The following is a 23,411-nucleotide window of genomic DNA, read 5'->3' on the forward strand; positions in this document are numbered from 1 at the left end:
CTAGTGCAGGCTTTCTAGTTGTGAATTCTTTTAACTTTTTTTTTAATCATGGAAGATTTTTATTTCATTTTCAAATCTGAAGCTTAGTTTTACTGGATATAAAATTCTCCATTGGCATCCATTTTCTTTCAGAGCTTGATGTGTTATTCCAGGACCTCCTGGCATTGAGGGTCTGGGTTGAGAAATCCACTGAGCTCCTAATTGGTTTCCCCCTATGTGTAGTTTGATTTTTTTTTCTCTCACAACCTTTAAAATTCTATTCTTATTCTGTATGTTAGTCATTCTCATTTTAATGTGCCTTGGTGTGGGTCTGTTGTAATTTTGTATATTTGGAGTTCTGTGAGCCTCTTGTAGTTGATTTTCAATTTCTTTCCTTAGATTTGGAAAATTTTCTGATACTATGTCATTGAAAAGATTATGCATTCCTTTGGTTTGTATCTCCATACCTTTGTCTATTCCAATAAATCTTCAATTTGATCTTTTCATGTTATCCCTTATTTCTTGGAAGTTCTGTTCATGTTTTTTATTTTTTTAAAACCATCTTCTTTGTATGGTTAACTTTATTTTCAAGAGTATATGTTTTGTCTTCATTGCCTGAGGTTCTGTCTTCCAAGTGGTCTAGTCTGTTGGTGATGGTTTCTGTTAAATTTATATTTTTTTATTGATTTCTTCATTTCGAGGATTTCTGCTTATTTTTTTCATAATCTCTAATTCTTTATTGAAGGGATGTTTCACTTCCTGTATTTTCTCTTTGATTTTTACCCCTTATACTATCCTTTACATCGCATATCAGCTTAACTATATACCTGAATGTGCATTTCTGATGAAATTGTGTAGAATTAAACACACAGTGCATGTAAATCTGATAAAATTGGTGGATTGTATCCATGTCAGTTTCTTTGGGGGAAATTGAATAAAAAAAAAACTATATGGGATCTTTTTGTATTATTTCTTATACTAGCATGTTAATCTATAATAATCTTGAAATAAAATGTAAAAAAATATATATCATGGTATTTCATACACACACACACAAATACACATATGTGCAACTTGGGTTTTTAACTTAGTATTTTGAGGCCCCTTTTCATGTGGCTACATATAGAGCCACTTCATTTCTTTTTGAATATCTTTTGTATTTAAATAGTATTTATTTGTTTACTTTACCTTTTACTCCATTATACTAAATTATATTTCTATTCAGAATGTAAATAAAATATTATTAGACACATGAAGTTGTAATTAGCAAAAACTGCAAAGTGACTTTTATAAACCTGTTCAGGTATTTGAAGAAAACCATGGCTAGATTGAGAGAATAGAATGGGTAATTCAGGAAAGTCTGAATATTAAAACTTCTAGAATTTAAAACTGTAGTTTCTGTTATGTAAATTTTACTGGATGGGGCTTAACAGTGGATTGTGGAAGGCAAAGGGAAAAGATCAGCCTATGTGAAGACAGATTAATATAATTTACCAAATCTGAAGAATACAAGGAGAAAAGATTGAATGTTCAAAACTGGGTGCAGCAGTACATGCCAACAATCCAGAGCAAGATAAATTAAAAACAAAACCACCATATCTAGACATACATAGTTCAACTGCTAAAATCAAAGGTAAAGGGAAAAATATTTTAAAAAGTGAAAAGAAAAATGACACATTACATAAAGCAGAACAATACAAATCACTGGTAACGTTTCATCAGAAACAGTGGAGGCCAAAAGGAGGTCGAATGACACTGTTAAGTTGCTGAAAGGAAAACAACAACAACCAAAACAAAACAAAACAAACCTGCCAACTTAAAATTCTATATCCAATTAAAATATTCTTTAAAACTGAAGGTGAGGCCAGGTATGGTGGCACATGGCTATAATTCCAGTGACTTGAAGGCTGAGTCAGGAGGATTCCAAGTTTGAGTCCATACTCAGCAATTTAGTGAGGCCCTAAGCAACTTAGTGAAACCCTGTTTCAAAAGAATATAGAAACAGCTGGAGATGTGGCTCAGTGGTAGTGCCTCTGAGTTCAATCAACAAAACAAACTGAAGGTGAGACAGACATTTTTGGATGAATGAAATCTGAAATAATTTGAGATAATTCTTTGCCATCAGATTTTCACTATTATAAGTGATCAAAAATTATGGTAAATATGAGTGTAAATATTAATGATCTTTATTCATTTTGTTACTTTCTTCAAAAGATAACTGGTTTCTTAAAGGAAAGTTTTAATGTTATAGTATGGATTTTTTTTTAAGTATAGACGTTAAAATATTTAATAGTAATACAAAGGATAGGGAGGAGAGCAATCTTACATTTTATGTATAGTACAAAATTAAATCCAAGTAGATTGTGATAAAGATACATACTGAAGTCCTAGAATCACCACTAAACCCCCTCAAAAAGCAAAACAAAAAATCAGAACAACAACAACAAAAAAAGCCAAAAAGTCAATGGAGGAATAGGAATGAAATACTAAAATAAAATACTGCTCTCCCAAGATAATTCATTAATCAAAACAAAGATAGAAAAGGATAATTAAAAAACAACAAAAACAGATGGAACAAGTGGGGAAATAAAAATAAATAGTAAACTTAAACCCAACAGTGTACATAATTACATTAAGTATTAATGAATCAATACCAAATTAATTAATTAATTAATTTAATTAATTCATTACCAATTAAATGGCAGATATTGCTAGGCTGGATAAAAAAGCAAGACCCAACTGTATGTCATCACAAAGTATGAACTTCAAGAACCAAGGGTTTTAGCAGATAGTAATTTAATAATGATAAGAGTTGATATCTTAAAAGATAGAACACCGTAAGTAAGTATGTATCTAATAACAGAGCTTCACTCTAGAACTAAAGATATGTCAAACTCACAATTACATTTGTAAAATTTCAACACCCCCATTGAACAACTGAGGACATTATCCTTCACATCTATAAAATATACATTCTCTTCAGGGGCACATAGAACATTCTCCAAGACAGACTATGTGATTGTCCACAAAATGAGTTTCTACAATTTCCAATCATATAAAGGACATCCACCAAGAAACTGTAGCTAACATTTTAACTAAACAGTGAAATATTGAATGTTTTTTTCTCCCTAAGGTCAAGAGTATGTCTGCTCTCAAGGATGTCTGCTCTCACCATTTCTGTTCAGAGTGTGGTGAAGGTCCGGGACAATGCAGTTAGATGAGAGAAAGAAACAAAAGGCACACAGTTTGGAAAAGAAAGTAGAAATATCTTTTTTTTTTTAATTATTATGATGATATGGAAAATCTTAAGAAATCTACAAAGTAAGTACTAGAATTGGTCAATTAACTTAGCAAAATTACAGGGAAAATGTTTGATTCTATTTCTATATATTAGCAAAAAAATTCAAAAAACAATTTAGAAAACAATTTTATTTACAATAACACAAAACACACATACACACAAATACACAGAAATGAATTTAACAAAAAGATACCCAAAACAGAGATACCTCTTTTTTGAAAACTATACAATATTACTGAGAAATATTTCTCAAATATAAAGATAAATGAAGATATTTCTTATCTATATATTTTTTAAAGTTATTCTTTCTTAAAAAATATTTTTTAGTTGCCAGTGACCTTTATTGATTTATTTGTTTATTTACTTACTTATTTATATGTGGTGCTGAGAATCGAATTCATTGCCTCACACATGCCAGGAGAGCACTGTACCACTGAGCCCCAGCCCCAGCGCTGCCTTATCCATATGTTGAAATACTGTATAAAGATGTCATTTTTCTCAAAAAATTTATTTATATAAGAACAGAGTTGAAAGATTCACACTGGCAGCTTTGAAGCCTTACTACATGGCAATAATCAAGATAGTATGGTATTAGCATACATACAAAACTATAGATGAAAGCAACAGAACTTTATATTTAGATCTGCACATATAACAATCCATTGAATTTTAACAAATGTGCCAATGCAATTAAATATGGAAAGTGTTTTTAATAAATAGCTTTGGAACAATAGGTTATATAAAGTGAGCCACAAATTAATTCAAGATTCTTAATAAACCTTAATGTAAATGCTAAAATTATAATGCTTTGATGAGAAAACAAAGTATTTTAAACCTTTGGTAGACAAATATTTCTTGGACAAATCAAAAGTGCTAAAAATAAAAGTGAAAATCAATCACTGAAGCTTCCAATTTAAACTTCCCCCTCAAGAAAAGAAATAATTTTTTATTTTTATTTTATTTTTTTTGGTTGTCAGTGGACCTTTATTTTGTGCGGTACTGACAGTCGAACCCAGTGCCTCACACATGCTAGGCAAGCACTCTATCACTGAAAATAAATTGTTTAAAAATAAAGAAGTAATCCAGACTGGGAGAAAATTTTATAATAGATACATCTGCTGAAAACTTGTTTCCAGAGTATTTAAAGTACCTCTACAAGTCAATTAAAAAGTTTTAAAAGTAGGCAGAAGATTTGAACAGTCATTAGATAACCGTTATAGTCATTTGAACAGGATTAGATAATCAATAAGAGTGTGTGAAAGTGCTTAACAGTATTTGCGGTTAAGGAAATGCAAATGTAAACCGCAGTGAGGTTGTTTCAAATTTTGGCAGGAACGTGAATTGGCATATTCCCATTTATTGTTTTTGGGAATGTGAAATGCGACTACTTTGAGATACTTTTAAAATGTTTCTTCAAAAATTAACACTCTATGATTCACCAATTCAGTTCCTAACTTATTTACCCAAGTGCAATAAAATATGTCAAAAAAACCCTAGTGTATTTATGGCAGCTTTATTCATAATAGCCCAAAATATCAAATATTAAGAGCAAAATGGATAAACAAACATTGATAAAATAGAATACTAATTGGCAATAAAAATAACAAATTACTGATATATACAATCACATAGATGAATCTCAAAAATTTGAGCAAAAGAACCAGACTCAAAAGGCCAAATAGAGTATGATTCCATTTATATGAAATTCAAGAAAAAGCAAAACTGTGGTGATAGAAAGCAGAACAGAGCCTATAAGGGTTGGCATTACTGGAAAGTGCATGGGAAGATGGAAATAATCTTTATCTCAATGGTGACAATACATTGATAGATAGGTGCATGCATTCATCAGAACTTTTACTTAAGTTCTATATATTTTACTTCAATTAAAAACCCCAAAAGTTTGATATTTTAAAAGCACACACAAAACAATAATGTAGAGGGAGGGCTTCTCCAGAAGCATCAATGCATAACTGTGTGTGTGTGTGTGCACATACATATACATATAGGTGTGAGAACATTTGTGTTCACATCACAATTATTTTAAAAATATTTTCATCACTTCAGAAAGAAAGAAACCCAAGCCCATCAGCAATCATGTCACCTCAGTTTCCCCTCATACTTCTCCCAGGCAACAACTAATCTGCTTTTATTCTCTACAGATTTGCCTAGTCTGGATATTTCAAATAATACTTAGCCTTCTTTTATTCACATGATTTCAAGATTTATGTTCAGCATTTACCTGTTTTATTTTTTTTTGTTGTCAGCATGTAGGTCACATTTTATAGTTGGTAAGAAAAATATTAATGTTATTTGTTATTCATGTATCATAGACTTAGATGTACTCTGATTTAAAGAAAAAAGAATATTCTGTTTCATTCTTTTTAATTGCCAACTAATATTCCATTGTATGGATATACCATGTTTATCAATTCATCAGGTGGTAGACATTGGATTGTTTCTAATTTTTTTTTATTATGAATAATGCTGACATGAACATTTACGTACAAGTTCTTGTGTGAACATGTATTTTCAGTTCCCTTGGGTAGTTTCCTAGGAGTGGAATTTCTGAGTCACATAGTAATTCTGCTTAATTGTTTGAATAAGTGTCCAACTATTTTCTAAAGCAGGTGTACAATGTCTTATTTCTCTTAGAAGAGTATGAGGGTTCTAATTCTCCACACCCTTACCAACACTTGTTATTCTTTTTTTTTAATTATTACTACCAAGCTGTGTGTAAAGAGGTATTTCATTGGGTTTTTACTTTACCCAATGAGTAATGACATTGAATGTGTTTTCATGTCCTACTGGCCATTTATATACCTTGTTTAGAGAACCATATTGATTCTGTGTCTATTTTTAATTGGGTTATTTATCTTTTCATACCAAGTTGTAGGAGTTTTTAAGTATTGTAGATATAAACAGATTTTTTTAAAATTTTTTATTGTTGGCTGTTCAAAACATTAGTTCTTGATATATCATATTTCACACTTTGATTCAAGTGGGTTATGAGCTCCCATTTTTACCCCATATACAGATTGCAGAATCACATCAGTTACACATCCATTGATTTACATATTGCCATACTAGTGTCTGTTGTGTTCTGCTGCCTTTCCTATCCTCTACTATCCCCCCTCCCCTCCTCTCCCCTCCCCTCCCCTCCCCTCCCCTCCCCTCTTCTCTCTCTGCCCCCTCTACTGACATTCATTTGTCCCCCTTGTATTATTTTTCCCTTTCCCCTCACTTCCTCTTGTATGTACTTTTGTATAACTCTGAGGGTCTCCTTCCATTTCCATGCAATTTCCCTTCTCTCTCCCTTTCCCTCCCACCTCTCATCCCTGTTTAATGTTAATCTTCTTCTCCTGCTCTTCGACCCTACTCTGTTCTTAGTTACTCTCCTTATATCAAAGAAGACATTTGGCATTTGTTTTTTAGGGATTGGCTAGCTTCACTTAGCATAATCTGCTCTAATGCCATCCATTTCCCAGTAAATTCTATGATTTTGTCATTTTTTAATGCAGAGTAATACTCCATTGTGTATAAATGCCACATTTTTTTTATCCATTCATCTATTGAAGGGCATCTAGGTTGGTTCCACAGTCTTGCTATTGTGAATTGTGCTGCTATGAACATCGATGTAGCAGTGTCCCTGTAGCATGCTCTTTTTAGGTCTTTAGGGAATAGACGGAGAAGGGGAATAGCTGGGTCAAATGGTGGCTCCATTCCCAGCTTTGCAAGAAATCTCCATACTGCTTTCCAAATTGGCTGCACCAATTTGCAGTCCCACCAGCAATGTACAAGTGTACCCTTTTCCCCACATCCTCGCCAGCACTTGTTGTTGTTTGACTTCATAATGGCTGCCAATCTAACTGGAGTGAGACGGTATCTTAGGGTGGTTTTGATTTGCATTTCTCTGACTGCTAGAGATGGTGAGCATTTTTTCATGTACTTGTTGATTGATTGTATGTCCTCCTCTGAGAAGTGTCTGTTCAGGTCCTTGGCCCATTTGTTGATTGGGTTGTTTGTTCTCTTATTGTCTAATTTTTTGAGTTCTTTGTATACTCTGGATATTAGGGCTCTATCTGAAGTGTGAGGAGTAAAGATTTGTTCCCAGGATGTAGGCTCTCTATTTACCTCTCTTATTGTTTCTTTTGCTGAGAAAAAACTTTTTAGTTTGAGTAAGTCCCATTTGTTGATTCTAGTTATTAACTTTTGTGCTATGGGTGTCCTATTGAGGAATTTGGAGCCCCAACCCACAGTATGTAGATCGTAGCCAACTTTTTCTTCTATCAGACGGCATGTCTCTGATTTGATATCAAGCTCCTTGATCCATTTTGAATTAACTTTTGTGCATGTCGAGAGAAAGGGATTCAGTTTCATTTTGTTGCATATGGATTTCCAGTTTTCCCAGCACCATTTTTAAGTATTGTAGATATAAACAGATTTTTTAAAAGTCCATTCTGGGGTTGCCTTTTCATTTTCTTGACAGTGTCTACTAAAGCACAAACATTTTTAAGTTTGGCAAAGTTCGGTTTACTTTTTGTTGCTTATACTTTTGGTGTTATATCTAAGACTTTGTCTAACCCACGGTCATAAAGATTTATTCCTATATTTTCTTAAAAGAGTTTTATAGTTTTATCTCATACCTTGATGTTTGTGATCCATTTCAGTTAATATTTTGTTTGAGGAAGGGTTCATCTCCATTCTTTTGTATGTGGATAATATTCTTGGGGATATTGGGAAATGAAATTTTTGTTTGGGGATATAGCTACCCTGAACAAAATAGAATATAGCCCTCAGTACCTGCCACAGCATTGATGTTTTTAACTCAAAATAGTATACCACCAAACTTAATAAATTGTCCTAACATTTCTGAAATAAGAATTTGATCAGGAAGCATTATCTATAATAAGCCTCAGAAAGGACTAAAAGAAAAAGTTCTCTAACCTTACTTGTTAAAATGATCTTATCCTAACCACTCTAAACGCATGAACTTGATTAAGGAGCATTATCCATAAGTGACCTCACATGGAAACTTTAAGGAAGTTTCCTTGATTATTATTATTATTTTTTTTTGTTATTCTCATTTTCCTGAAGACAATGCTGAAAAGCCGATACGAATTGTTATTTATTACAGAGGTTTTTTTTTTGTTTGTTTTTTTGTTTTACTGTTTCTTATGCTTTCACTCAACGACCTATCTAATTACTACCTAAAAAATAAAAAAATAAAATTCCCTCCCTCCCTTCCCCCACCATCTCTCTCTCTCTTTCTCTCTCTCTCTCTCCACCCCCCACTGTGTTCTAGTCTATCTGCTTTTATCCACTAATGTTACACAACTCTTAATGGGTTCAACAAACATACCCTTAAGTGGGCATGTTGATTCTCTATTGAAAAACAACTTAGTTATCCTCCCTGGCCCTTGGGGTCATAAAAACTTCTGGCTACTTTTGGGTAAAATTTTACGCTATAAGAGGCAGGATGTTCAGTGGATTTCAGTACAGGTTCAGCTCAAGAGTTTTTCCTTTATTTTATTGTTCTAAAGCCAGTTGGAGTTAATCCCACTATTTCATAATCTTTGGGTGAGTGGGAGTAGCACTGTCCCTGGGAGAGCTTTTTTCCAGGCGAATTTTTAAGCTGGGTATACTGAGGTAGGAAGAAAAGCAGTACTTCCTGCCATATTTCCTAACCTCCTCATGGTGCTTGAAGGCTGTCTGCAGATAGTTTAATAGGAAATGTGTGGATATTGGTTATTTTGCTGATCTTTACCAAATGTTCCTTTTTGGGACATTTCATGGTTTGCTAAATTTGGCTGAGTTCTTGGCTTCATTGGCTGGGTAACTCTGGGATGTAAGATTGGTGTTTGATGAAATAAAACCTAGGGCACTTCTGAAGTCCCTCCCATTAATGGTTCAGCCTGCACTGTCTCTTGTTTCTTCTCCCACTTGCCTAAACTGAGGAAGGTTCTTATGAAACTCAGGTCAAGGGCTGATTCTCTTAGGCTGAATGCTCATAGACAAAGTAAAACCTGTAGTCATAGGGAATTCTGAACACCAAACAAAAATTGAGGACATGTAGAAATGATAACAATGTATGATAGGTACAACATTTATAATGCTAATGCTAATAATCAATACTTGGAACTTAATGTGTCAGTTTTCTGGTGCTTTATGTGCATGAACTCTATTGAATGCCTAATAATAATAAATTGTATTCTTGCAGTATTTTTCATTTTACAAAGTGTTTTTACATTTATTTGATTCTTATTAAAACCATGCAACTGTGAGACCAGTGGAGACTGGGGAGACATGACAGCTAAAGGCAGTGTGGTACCCAGGGTTGAATCCTGGAACACAAAGAGGATATTAATGGAGAAACTGGTGATCTAAACAAAGTCTGGATTTTAGTTCATGGTAATGTTCAATAGTGACAAAATTTTATCGATGTGGGAAACTGGGTAAGGGAATATCAAGCTCAATTGTCTTTTTCTCTTAAATAAAATTTTTCCAAAAGATATATTTATTTAAAAACCTTAGGATCTAGTCAAGGCAAGTTTTTATTATCCTCATTCTACAGATTTCTAATGTATAGAAAGGATAAGTAACTTGTTCGATATCATACATGGAAGGTGGTGAAAAACCAGGACCAAAACCCTTCTGTGCCTGTCATTCAGAGCTGCCTTAGGGAGAATGCATTGTGCTCTGTGTCTGTGATCTCCATGATTCCTCCCTACAGCCTTTGAGGGTTTCTAGAAAGAATAATTTATCTTTATTTTTTTAAAATGTTTAAAATTTAATATTATTTTAAATTGCATTTTATAGGGTACGATGTGATAATTCCATATGTGTTTAATGTCCAAACCCAGCTAATTAGCATTTCCATCTCCTTAAACATTTTTCATTCTCACATTATAGATAAGAGATCATTGTGATCCATGTTCACTAGTGGAAAAATAATTCAAAAACATATTTCCTATTGAATTTAAGTCAGTAGTCCTTCCATATTTGAATGGATAATATAGTACGGATTTTGAGACCTATTTGATTAAACCAGTACAACAGACACCTCATTTAGGGAACATATAGAGAAGATGTGATGAAAGCTGGATAAGGGCCAAAGCCTTTTTTTTTTTTTTTTTTTTTAAAGGTTGATAGTGTAGGGTGGTTTTCTGTGACCTCTGACCCAGGAATCTGAGAATGGGCAGAAAATAGAAACATAGGAACTGCTCCATCAAATTCAGATTTGTTCTGCAAGTGTAGCAGTTGTGAGGGTAATGATGGCAAGCCAGAGTCCCTGTCCTGGAAGTGGAAAAGAGAAGTACTGCTCAGTTTCTTTCAATTTAGCAGCTTATTTTTCATATAGTAGGATGACTTTAATAGATTTACTTAGAAATTTGCAGAACCGGGCTTTTGGTCATCTGGGTATACTTTGGTCTTTGAATTTATAGATTCTTTTGCTGGTTGTGTTATTGTTACCAGAGCCTTAGGCCAGAGGGCTGACTTTAGCAAGGGGTCCCAGCAAATCAGATCTGACTACTTGCCACAAAAACCAAACAGAAAAGTAATGGTAAAATGCGGGAAAGGAGCTTATTAAATTACTATAGTTATACGGGGAAGCAAAAGAGGATCAGCATTTCCAACTGTCTTCGTGGGTAGCAACTTGAGCTTTCAGATTATACAGACAGGGGGCCAGAAATATGCACAGTCAGGAAGTCTTGGTCACACTGGCCTGGTTGATCATTACCTCAGGATTGGTCAAGTTTTTACCTAAGGGGTAGTTTCGACTTAAAACAAGATGAGCCCTGTTGTTCTTGGAATCCTAGGTGACTCAGAGCAGAGGGGACAGTTGGAGAATGCAGGTAGAGATGCCAAGTTTTTTTTTTTTTTTTTTTTTAATATCCTGTTTTTAGTTGCCTGTTTGACATTTGTGGGTTCAAGTAAAGAGTGTGAATACTTGTTGCAGTATTCCCTGCATAGGTTAACGCATGTCCTAACTCTTCTGATTTTATGTTTTCTAGACACTCTTTGGTTTATGGTCAGTGCCCTGGACAGACCTGTGTTTTGGCCTTTTTCTTTTCTTCATGATTTTTTCTCTGTGCTGTTGTTGTCAGTCTGTGGATCTGCTTTCTAGAAGTTTCTAGTTCTGTATATCTGGGTTCAGTACTGTGTATCTATCTTTTTTGAAATGTTCTTTGTTCACTCTAGATACAGTTTCTAGCAGCTGATAATTGGGAAAAAGATATGCCCATCATGAGGTTCACATATGAGTTTGGTCCATGAAACTGTTTTAATTTGATACTGGTTTTCTTATTTTCCATGTGAAGAACAAATTTAATGACATTAACACACCTGCAAGGCCACACAGCTCATACATGGCAAAACTGAAATTCAACTTTAGGGTTTTCTGACTTAGAAGCAGCGATCCTGCCGTTTAGGTTGTCATAGAACTGCTCTGAGGCCAGTGGCTGTTGGTCCTGGCTGCTGATTTAACTTTCCCAGGGCTTAAGAAGCACCCATTCCTGTGCTCTACCGCATACCAATTAAATTAGATTGAACTCAGAATATTAGCCTTTAAGAGATTTCAGTTCATTCTGTCTGTCCTTTTTACCTCCACATTTGGACATTTAATTAGTAGTTAAGCTGAAGCCCCAAATGACACAACCATCAAGTGTCAGAACCAAGACTACAAGTTCTTTCCACATTCAAATCAAATAAATGTGTTAGAGCATTTACTCTGTACAAATTCTTAGACGTATGTGTAGTCACAGGTGAGTTTGTTTATTCACGTGTAATGTTATATAAATGTTTGGGCATGTACATCTTTGTGATTTTAAAAATTTACATTCATATTTCACAGTTAAAATCATAGGCTTTGCAGCCAGGGCTGCCTCATTCGAATCTTGGCTTCACTGTTTCTTAACTGTCTGACTGTGGGGCAAATTACTTAACCACTCTGCTCCCTGGTTTCTTAGAGATAAACTAGGGATGAGATGGTACTTTCTGCATGAACTGAATGAGTTAATGCATATAAAGTGATGAGCCAATGTTGATACACAGGAAGTGCTCCGTGACTGTATGAGTAAGAGTGTACTCAGTTTACAATTTCTGAAACTTAAGACTTGGTACATGGATTGCAAAAGAATTATAATAATGAAACTGTTTATGTGGTTGGGTTCATATGTGTAAAATGTTATGTCTTCCTATAGGCTCTCAGCAGACTGTTTTTTCAGGCTTCATAGCCCTCCATCTTCTGTCTCCTGGAAAACAGGAGTTTCTAATTTATTTTCTTCTTTGTCTCTGGGTTCACTTTGGAACCATGATATCTCAACTCGGCTTGGCAATGACCTTCTGTGCATTTAGTAGGTAACTGTCTTGATCAGCCAGAAAGTTGCTCTGGTGCAGGTTGTTGGCATATTGCATTAGTCATCGCCAGTTATATTTGCTTATGTCAGAACAGCTCCTGTCTCTTGGAAGTCATAGACAGTCAATAGGCAGTATTACAGAGACCCCTGAATCATGGATATGTGAGGAAAAGCACCCATGAGGCTCTGTGTATTTTCCAGTTGTAGGCAACACGCTTAGATCTGCCTTCTTAGCAACCAACTGGAGGAGCATAAGATAATAGGTTGTTAAAGTAATCACTGAAGCAGTGGGGTAAAAACAAACTGGTGTTTAGGAAAAGCACAAATATTCTTTTTTAATAAGACCATTATACATCAGTTATAACTTTGCATGATTGAATTAAAGAACAACAACATTTTTTCTTTCAGCTGGGAAGAATTTAAAGTTGGTTTTGAAGAGAATTCCAATAACTAAGTTTCTGTCATAAAGCAATATCAGGATAAAAAGTGAATGTATTCAGCCTGGTGATTTTACTTAAAACCAATTATTTGAATGTATCTTCAGAATGACCAATGTGTTTTCATAGACAGGGGTAAAATAACTAAAAGAATAGGTCAAGAAAAATAAGAATTATAATTTTTAAGCTTAGGAAGAACTGACTAATGTAAAACTTAGCCTTCAGATGTTATTTTTCACTATCTTCACCAAACACAAATGAGGACTTGGGTTTCCACATGAAGTTAGTGAAAGAATAATGGTGGCCTGTGCTGGTGCTTGTTAAGTATCAGAGGTTTGTTCAAGTGGATGCTAGCTTTTTTTTTTTTAATCAGGCTATTAGGGGAGAAGTAATCTCTGTTAAGAGTGGAATTGTCTTAAGTTGTGGTTGTAGTTGGGGACTAGGAATACAAAGACTGGAAGACTTCAGATCCCTTAATTCTTAGAATTCTGATTCCAAATTATCTGCATTATGTATTTGTTAGAGTTTGGCACTTTTATTTTTTATTTTTTTGCGTTCAACAAACCAAAAATGTCTGGCTTATAACAAACGCTTGCCTTTGCTTTTAGTTATTGTTTTGAGTGCATTAACAGCAACCCAAAATAGTAAAATCATTAGTCATTTAGCTGAAGAATACAGGTATTCAAAATACTATCTAATTGGAGTCTAAAAGATGTTAAAGGACTTTTCAGACTATTTTAACATTAAATTTGCCTAAACTCTTCTAAATGATTTTGTAGATTTCCATAATAAATGTGGCAAACATTTCTCTTATGGGATGTAAATAATTAAACTCTGTTGCACTGTAGAGTAATATTATAAAGCACTTAGCTAATCAGATTGTGAGAGTTGCTCAAAATTCCTAACCATGTAATTTTTGCATAGAGAGAGGGTGCTTCATGCTGTGCAATTAACTGGTTTTATTAGCTATAAATTTGGTTGTTGCTGGCTGGCCTAATGGCCCAGAGCCTGTGAAGAATTAGATCTTGGTTTTTGACCAAAATCCTGTGCAGTCAAGTATCAGGAAGGCATGGAAATCTTGTAGTGGGGCAATGGCTGAGACTCAATGAGGAGTTGTTTCTCATGCTTCTGTAACTAACTCAAGAACACTTTGGAATTTTCTAGGCCTCTTGTAATGTTTGGATGCTGCATAAACTGATGTTCCATTCTGTTCTCAAATTAGGTTTGTAAAGTAAAGCAGTGATTTAGTGATTGTAGCTGGACGTGGAGATCAGACTCTTTAAAAAACCTGGCTTCCCATTTACTGTGCCCTAGGGCATGTTTTAAAATTTCTCCTTGCCTATATTTCTTTCCTTGTGAATGTTAGATAATAGTAGGCCCTTGCCTATGGTTTTTGTGACAGTTTAAAAGTTCAATCTTCATCAGGCATTTAGCCTAGCTCCTAGTAGGCACTCAATAAATGTTAGCTATTAATATAGAGGAATTACACAATTGGAATCTGTGTAAGCATGGCATTTTTTTAATTAAAAAATGTTTAAAGGCATTCATGATTTTATTGGATTTTTTTAAGAGAAAAGACCAGAAATTAAAAATATATATATGAGAAGAGGTAAGAGATTTGAATTCAGATTTTATCACTGACATTTGACTGCTGGCAAGTGAGCTTAAAACCAACAAAGATCCAATTTTCTCAACATTTAAATATGATAAAATATTTTGTTGGTGAGATTCATGTAGGGTAAATGTTTTGGAAATGTTAAAGTGCTATATTTAGGTAAAAACATAAGTAAACTTGGAAAGTTGATAAATACCTGAGGCTAATTAAATCAAGGAAATATGGAAGTACAATCTTCATTATTGCAAGAGAGGAATTTCCTCAGAAACTTGTCTTGACAGAACAATAAATGATTTACAAAGGAAGGGGATGGATGTCAGAGAAAGGGATTGGCATTGGTTGAGCACCTGGTATTTTCCTGGCACTGGGATAGGATTACAGAGCCCATTGACTTAATGAGGAAACTGAGTACCTAAGAGATTAATTTCTTCAAAGTCCCTGTGTTAGTTAGCTTTGTGTTACTGAAACAGAAACCTGAGATAAATTAACTTAAAAAGAAGAAATGTTTAGTTTTGCTCACAGTTTTAGAGATTTCAGTACAGGACCTGTTGGCTCCATTGCTTTAGGTACTGTGATGCCACAGTACATCATGGCTTGAGTACTTGCCAGAGGAAGCCTTTTCACTTCCTGGCTAGCAAAAGAGAGGAAGAGAAAGGGACTGGGATTCCATTTTCCCTTTAAAGTGCATGCTCTTAGGGGCCTAAGACTTCCCACTAGACCCTACCTCTTAAAGATTTCCACCACTTCCCAGTAGCACCAGGATGGGCACTAGCCTCTTCTACTTGGGCCTTTGTGGGGGATTTCAGACCTAAATTACAGCAGTTCCCCTTGCTTGTAGGTAGAATAGCCAAGACTCACTAAAACCTGTTTGCAGAGGACATCCTAATATACCACAGTTAATTAATCAGATTGTTGTTAAGCTCCTCACTCTGTGAAAAGTAGTACTAGTAAATGCATTAATTTTTCTGAATATGGATGAATAGCAATTTAAAGCACAAAAGAATCTAGGATGTAATTTTGTTCATCCAAGTCATTTTCTAGGAAGAAAGCAAGGTCCAGAGTGACCAAGTGCTTTAGGGCCATCTATTTTGGAACTAGAATTGAATTTTCACTTACGAACGCCAGTATTTAATGATGTTTCTATTCAGTTTTTAGAAGCCTAATAATCTTTCACTTCTTGAAGCCTTCTTCAAGGGAGATGTTCTTTGGGGAGATTTTTTGAATAGTTTAGGATAAAGTGATCATTTCATTGACCAAGTTACATAACTTGTTTAGTGGGAAGTCAGATTCTCATAATATTTTTGTCACTCAAATGCAGGTTGTTTCAGTATATTTTGCTGTTTCATATCATCACAGTGAGAATCAGGGTGAGCACAATGAATGTAAACTCTCTTAGCTTATTTGTGATTTGGAGGTATCTCTCAAGTCCTTGGTCTTAACTCTTCACTATTTGTTTTTCTCAGTTCTAGTCATCCTCCTTTCCTGCCAGGTTATCTATCCTTTTTCTTGGCTAGGTATCTTCTTAACTAGAGAACAACACGAGCCCTGAAAGGAGCTCAGGCCCCTCTCCAAGTGGTGAATCTCTATAACATTCCATGCAGGAAAACCACTGAGCAACCAGAGACTTCCCAGCACTAGTGATGTTTGTGGTAAAAATCACACATGACTCCATCTCAGTGGTTCAAGAAGCATGAGCAGAGGCCTGTCATCTGCTCAATGACTGGTTTATTTTTTCTTCTTAGCTTTCACAGCCAATTTCTTTCCAAAGAAAAGTCTTCCTGACATCAAGCATCATTAAGAATATATGATATCTTACATTATAGAACCAAAATTCAGTTCATTTACCCTTCCTTATTTCCCCAAATACCTAAGGCATACCCCTTGAAAGAGAACCTGTAGAATTGTGAAGTTTGCTGCTTATCATGTGATAGTTATTTAATACATCTCATAAAGTTCAAGTGACTCAAAGAGCATGACCTGGGTATGACACTTGGGTGGTTAAATAGACAATTGAAAATCCTCCAAGTCTACTTTTTAAGTTGTTCTTGTAACATAGCATTTTCAAAAGTAGAGGGGCTGGTTTTCCATTTTACTACACATGTAAGAATGAGTTTTTTTAAAAAAACATTTTTATTTTAGTGGGCTGGAGATATACCCCTGTACCCAGGTGCTGGCCTAGCATGTGCAAAATCCTGGATTTGATCCCCACTTCTTTAAAAAAAAAAAAAATACTTGTAGCTATAGATAATCTTGGGAGTAAAAATATAGTGAATTAAACAGTATTTTTGTTTTGTTTTGATCCAGTAAGACCCTGGGAATTTGATGCATAAAAGCTGAACTTGAGAACTCTGCCCAGTTATCTTTATAATCAGAACCTGAAACAATTAGCAGGGAAGGGAAGGAAAGTTCTACCTATCTCTTCCCTGAAAGAACTCTGTGTTCTGACCTCAGGGATTTATAAATACAATTTTAGGAGCTTTTAAATCAATAATTTCTCATTGTCCTTACATTCTTCGAAGTACAATGATTCTCAGCTCTGTGGTGATAAAGATAAGAGGTGCTCTGTACTGAGAAGACCAGTGCTTTCATCGTTTACAACCTGTCCTTTTATATGGGCCCGATTCATCTGTTGTAGGTATTTATGGTATTGGTCCAGAGAGGGAGCCTGTGTGAAATGCAGCCCAGCTGAGAATCAGGGCTCCACCTCTCAGTACACCTTGGAGGAGCATCTGTCTGCCAGAGCATTCTGGAGCATAGTGGGTATGGAAAGTACAGACTTGACCCAAGCCTCTTCACCTGCACAGATGGATTCTGGAAATATCTTGGGTAGAAAATATAAAATGGAATGTTTAAGACTAAGCAAACCTTTGCATTCTTAACCTTAAAAAGTACAATGCTGAAGCATGGGTATGCTTGAAGAATCCAAAGCAGGAAAGGATGCTCAAGAAATTGTGTTCACTTTGTTTGTCTTGGACACAGAACCTTCAAAAGGCAAAGTGTACCCGTCCAAATCCTCATAAAGTTTAAATCAACAATGAGTTGATGAAATATATTTCAAGTGTGGCTTCTACTGTTGTATAGTTGATTGACTGTCATTGTTATGAAATCTAGATTAAATTATCCTTCCAGATATAAAAGAACAAAATGAATACTAAAATAAATTCGTTTCCTCTAGTATTTTGCTCTTCTCATTATAGTGGTCAGAGTAAACAGGTCCTAACCTAGGCTCTCTATAAAAATTATTTAAATACACTAAATACTTTCATTGATTACTATTGTTCCTTCATCCTTCAAATGTTATTGAGTACTTTCTGTATATAAGGAATCTGACCTTTTCCCCACATATGCTGTTGAACTAGTCATTTTACAAAAGGAGTAAAGTAGGGAAGGTTTTCCCAAAAGGCAGAGGTCACAGGAGCAGACAAAAGAAGAAAAAGGAGTATCATGTAAAAACATTCAGAGCCTGGTACTGAGCAGGTAGAAATCCATCTAAAGTGTGCTCATCTCCTTTGCCTGTGTCCTTAGCGCTGTGGCTCTCGGAACCCATGGCCTTCTGTAGGAGGAACCTGGATGAACATTAGTTTGTTCCAGATCCATGTCAGGAGAAGCTGACAGGTCACAAGTTAACTACCCTAGTTTTTATATGCCTGTAGTATCCTGGGAAGATAGAGTTTTACTTTTTGATGCCTCAGTGCTAGGGAGAATGTGAATTTACTTGTAAATTAATATTTTCAACTCCATATTTATATGTTCTTATCATATATATATTACATACAACATGCTCTTATTGCTTTTTCTGGTTTTAAAAATTATACATGCTTATTATAGTTTAGGAAATATAAAAAATTTAAAATAACCTATGATTCTTTCTTGAGATAGATAACCACAATTAATGTTTTGTTTTATTTCTTCCCATTCTTCTGTATATATCATTTAGTTTATTTTATTGGTACATTATTATTCTACATAATAGTAGGATTCATTATGCCATATTCTTGCATGAGCATAATATAATTTGATCAGTCTCATCCCCAGTACCATCTTCTTTTCTCCCCTCCTCTTGTTACCTATTTTTTTTTTTATGGGATCATCACATATCTTTTCTTGAATTTTGGCAGCTTATAGTGACCTGGGACCCATATTGGTATTTTGGAGACAGAGCTGTCTCTGGAGAGGGCCTTTGACCTTACTTTTACAGTGTGCTTAGTTGACTGTGTCAGCTGAATGACTGGATGAGCCACTTTTCTTTCTCTTACTATCATACTCACATGCAATCCAGAATCTTAGAATTGATAAGGATCTTATAGATCAGGGTCTGTGGAGTAGTATGTTTAAACAAATACAACAGAGAACAAAAAGGAGCCATTGCCATTCATGGGCAGTAAGAGTATACCCTGTGTTCATGCCAGCCACATCATAGGTGGAAGCATGTACCCTGCTGAGACATGGTCCAGCTCAGCAGCATAGGGCCATAAAGCTTGTTCCAAATATAGGATGTGAATGGAGACTTCCAGCTTAGTGATGTGGGGCTTCATACACTACAGTTTTCATTATAGCAATTAATAGGTTGTTGTCATATCTGTGTTTTATTTTTATTTCACAAAAAGAAGCTAATTCAGTTTGTTTGCTTGTTTGTTTTGGTACCAGGGATTGAACCCAGGGGTGCTTAACCACTGAGCCACACCCCTCAGTTTCCTCTTTTTTTTTTGACATGGTGTCTTGCTAAATTGCTGCTGGCCTGGAACTTCAATCCTCCTGCCTCAGCCTCCCAAGTCCCTGGGATTATAGGCATGCACCACTGAATTCAGTTTTATTTTTAATATTTTTGTCATATAAACACACATAGACTTATCAATGGACTATAGAAGATACAAAATAAGTTTTAAAGATGTCGAATCTTTAAGAATATTGTGGCAGCTTTCCAAAATTAAATAAGTTTTAATTTGGGGCTTGGGTGATAAAAAGTTTTCAGTTTTTTTTTTTGTTGTTGTTGTTGTTGTTGATGCTAGAGATTAAACCCCAGGCCCTGAGGCATGCTAAGCAATTGTTCTATCACTGGGCTCCCCTCCCCTCCCTGAAAAATAATTTTGAATTAAGGAAAGGGATGGTATCACTGAAGGTGGAGATACTAATCTTATCTTAAACTGTTGAGAAAGTCCTTTAAGGAAGGGAATTAAAACTGATCTTTGACTTCTTTTAATATCTCCAATGGAATTAGTCTTTTGGAACCTGTGTGCTGGTCAACTTCTGGGAACATGGCACACTAAGCTAATAGCTCATCTCTGCATATAAACAAATAGAAATGCCAGATGAAACTAACAACAAAACACTTACCTCCTCTCCAGGTTTATTAACAAACTGAAACTCTTGTAATTTTTTCTATAAAGAAAGTAAGAAGGAAGGAAGGGAAGAAGGAACTGGCCTCAGCTCTAAACAGTGAGAGCAGGCACACATTTCACTGCAAAGATAGAGCATAGGCATTTTTGTCCATTGATACATGCATTCCTCATAGATATTTTTATACGTAGAGTTTTGGCTACACCATTCATTCCTCTGATTGAGACCCTTACTTTTTGGAGTATGTTGGAGCTTGAGTTAAAATTGTTGAAGTCTCAGCTACTCCTTAGATCCTCAAATCCTAATCTGAACAATTACATATTTATTCCATGGTTATTTAGACCTTAAGATGATTATTGAATACATAGATTCTGATAATCTCTGCAAAAGTCTAATCATCTTTCAAGCTTTTTTATTGTGGTAAAATATATATATAGCATAAAATTTGCCATTTTAACTATTTAAATGTGTAATTCAGATGATTTAATTATATTTACAGCATTATGCAGTCATTGACACCATCTATTTTCAAAATTTTTCATCACCCCTAACAGAAGCTCTGAAACTATTAAGAAATAACTCCCCATCTCCTCCTCTGCCCAGCCTCTGGTAACCTCTAATCTGTCTAGTATGCTTTCTCTCTGAATTTACCTACTAAGTACATTTCAGAAAAGTTTTCAAGGTTCATCCATTTAACAGCATGTATCAGAATTAATTCCATTTATGGCTGAAGTAGTATTTACACATCACATGTTTGTCAGCATATGAACACTTGTTATCACTTTTGGCTATTGTTAGTAATGCTGTATGAAATTGGGTACAAGTGTCTGTCTGAGTCCTTAGAATAGTGTTTTGCAAAGTTTAAAATGTGTAGATCCTATATAGGAAAAATTAAGACTTCTGGATTTCAAGTGTTGACAAAAATTATTACTCATTGTAACTGAAGTAGACACAAGAAGTTGAGAATAGCTCATATACCTATAAAAATCAAAATTAAATTTTCAGTTAAAGATAAAACCAAAATCAATACAATTGAAATTAACAATTTGTATAAAATTATATTTACTGAAAGCAAATGGTTTATGTTGGTTTTAATAATGTAAAAATTTTTTGGCATGATGGACCATTATTAATTTAGCTGTCATCATTATTATGTTTCCTTTTTAACAGCAAACTTATTTTTAAATCACTAATACATTATTTTGGTGGACAGTCCATCTACTAGTGTGTCTCAGAATGTAAATCTAGGAAATAATGGAATAATAACACTGTTGCAAACAGACACCTGTAGGTACTTACTATCAGGTACTGACTGCTGGGAGCACAGGTTTTCATCATTCAGTTAACTCCACGCTTGTTTCTGTTGGAGCTTGTCTGAATTGCTAGCATCCTGATATCATTTGACTTTTTTATTTTTTACAAACCCGTCACTTATTGTCTGCCTGTTGATTATTAGCCTATTTCCATGAAACTAGTACAGCACTCTAAAGTATTGTGTTGTTTTCATGTTGTTAAATCAGATTCTGAGTTCATTAAATAAAAACCTAAATCCTTATTCCAGGAAAATGTCCTTTACTTTCAAAGTACACTGCAAAAGGGTAGTCTTGTGTTCATACTTACCAACTTCTAAAAGGAATAAACACTATCTTCCTCAAGGTATTGCTTGGCAAAACCTTAAATATAAACATGAAAATAAGCTGGAACACTAAAAGTCTCCTGATTTATAAAGTGGTCATCCAAGGATTAAAAATATTCCCATATTTGTTCATTACTGACACAGAAATTTTTAATGGTCACAGAATTCAGATACCCCAAAGAATATACCAAAGGGTAGTAGTTTCTAGTTTGACAAATACCAATCCAGACATAACTCTACTGCTTTTCTCACATTGCATTCTAATGCTTTATTCCCAAAGTGTTGATCTGCCACTGAAAATAGGGTAGCTTGTGATTTCCAAACTTTGTGTGAATTCTTTTTTTTTAATTTATTTTATTTTTTAAATACATGACAGTGGAATGCATTATAATTCTTACTACATATATAGAGCATGATTTTTCATATCTTTGTATATAAAGTATGTTCATGCCAATTCATGTCTTTATACATGTACTTTTTTTGCATTACAATTCTTATTACACATATATACCACAATTTTTTATATCTCTGTATATAAAGTATGTTGACAGCCAATTCGTGTCTTCATACATGTACTTTGGATAATGATGTCCATCACATTCCACCATCCTTGAAATCCTGTATCATTTCATAATGAGAATTTAGAATTGCCATGTAGATGAATAGTTGTGATGCCCAAGTAAGGCATTTTTTTCCTAATTGGGAAGTATGTGAGGGTGGTTCTTGGTAAACACAGAGGCTCTGCACCTAGTAGGCACTTGATGGGTGCTAAGGAATTGTTTGTCTAAGCAATGATAGCCCCCTTCAACACAAAAGAAAAACACTGTCAGCTCAGCCTTGATAAGTGTCTTATCTAATCAATGATAATTTTCCTTTCTCTATTCCATATTAACCCCCTGCCATTCCTCAAACCTGTTTTCTACCTATTTGTATTACCCTCAAAAACAGTTTCACAGATTATGGGTTTTTTTCAAATATTTATATTTTAGTTGGACACAATACCTTTATTTTATTTATTTATTTTTATGTGGTGCTGAGGATCGAACCCAGGGCCTCCGCACGTGCTAGGCAAGCGCTCTACCACTGAGCCACAATCCCAACCCCAGATTATGTTTTTAATGAAATCTCAACTCTTACCCTATAAAAAATATATTAATTCATATGTGCAGATTCCCAAAGGGCAGGTCCCATTCTTCTTCCTCTTTCTCCCTGTCCTCTTCCTCTTCCTTCTTTAAAAAAATTGTTTTTATTGGTAGTACTGGAAATTGAACCCAGGGCCTCACACCTGTTAGGCAAGCATCTGGGTTCCCCCTTCTGACCAGGGCTTCTCCATGTTTTTTTTGGTGGGGTAGTGGTACTGAGGATTGAGCTTGGAGGACTCAACCAATGAACCACATTCCCAGCACCCACTGCTTTGTGTTTAAATTTTGAGACAGGGTCTCACTGAGTTGCTTGGCGCCTTGCTTTTGCTGAGGCTGGCTTTGAACTTGCAATTCTCCTGCCTCAGCCTCCTGAGCTGCTGGGATTACAGGTGTGCACCACTTGCCAGTCATCCATTTTTGTTAATGAAGATATTTTTCTTGATGATCCCCTTTCTGGGTGAGATCTTAAAAATCTACTATTTTCTTATTGCTAATAACATAACTTTCACTTAAAATATAAAACATTTTTTATATTTAACTCCCATGATTTTATGCTTCATTATATTTATAATTGATTAACTATAGTTTATCTCCATAAAATAATAAAA

At 34.8% G+C, this 23,411-nt stretch overlaps 1 protein-coding gene across 5 annotated transcripts in view; it reads left to right on the forward strand.

The window, feature by feature from the left end:
* The window catches only part of Map3k20 (mitogen-activated protein kinase kinase kinase 20), a 170,231-nt gene that overhangs the window by 52,632 nt on the left and 94,188 nt on the right, over positions 1-23,411 (forward strand). The gene's annotated exons all lie outside the window — the stretch shown is intronic.

Source organism: Marmota monax, unplaced genomic scaffold (genome assembly GCF_021218885.2).
Source record: "Marmota monax isolate L192 unplaced genomic scaffold, Marmota_monax_Labrador192_F-V1.1 WCK01_AAM20220418_F8-fsc00007, whole genome shotgun sequence".
NCBI lineage: Eukaryota > Metazoa > Chordata > Mammalia > Rodentia > Sciuridae > Marmota > Marmota monax.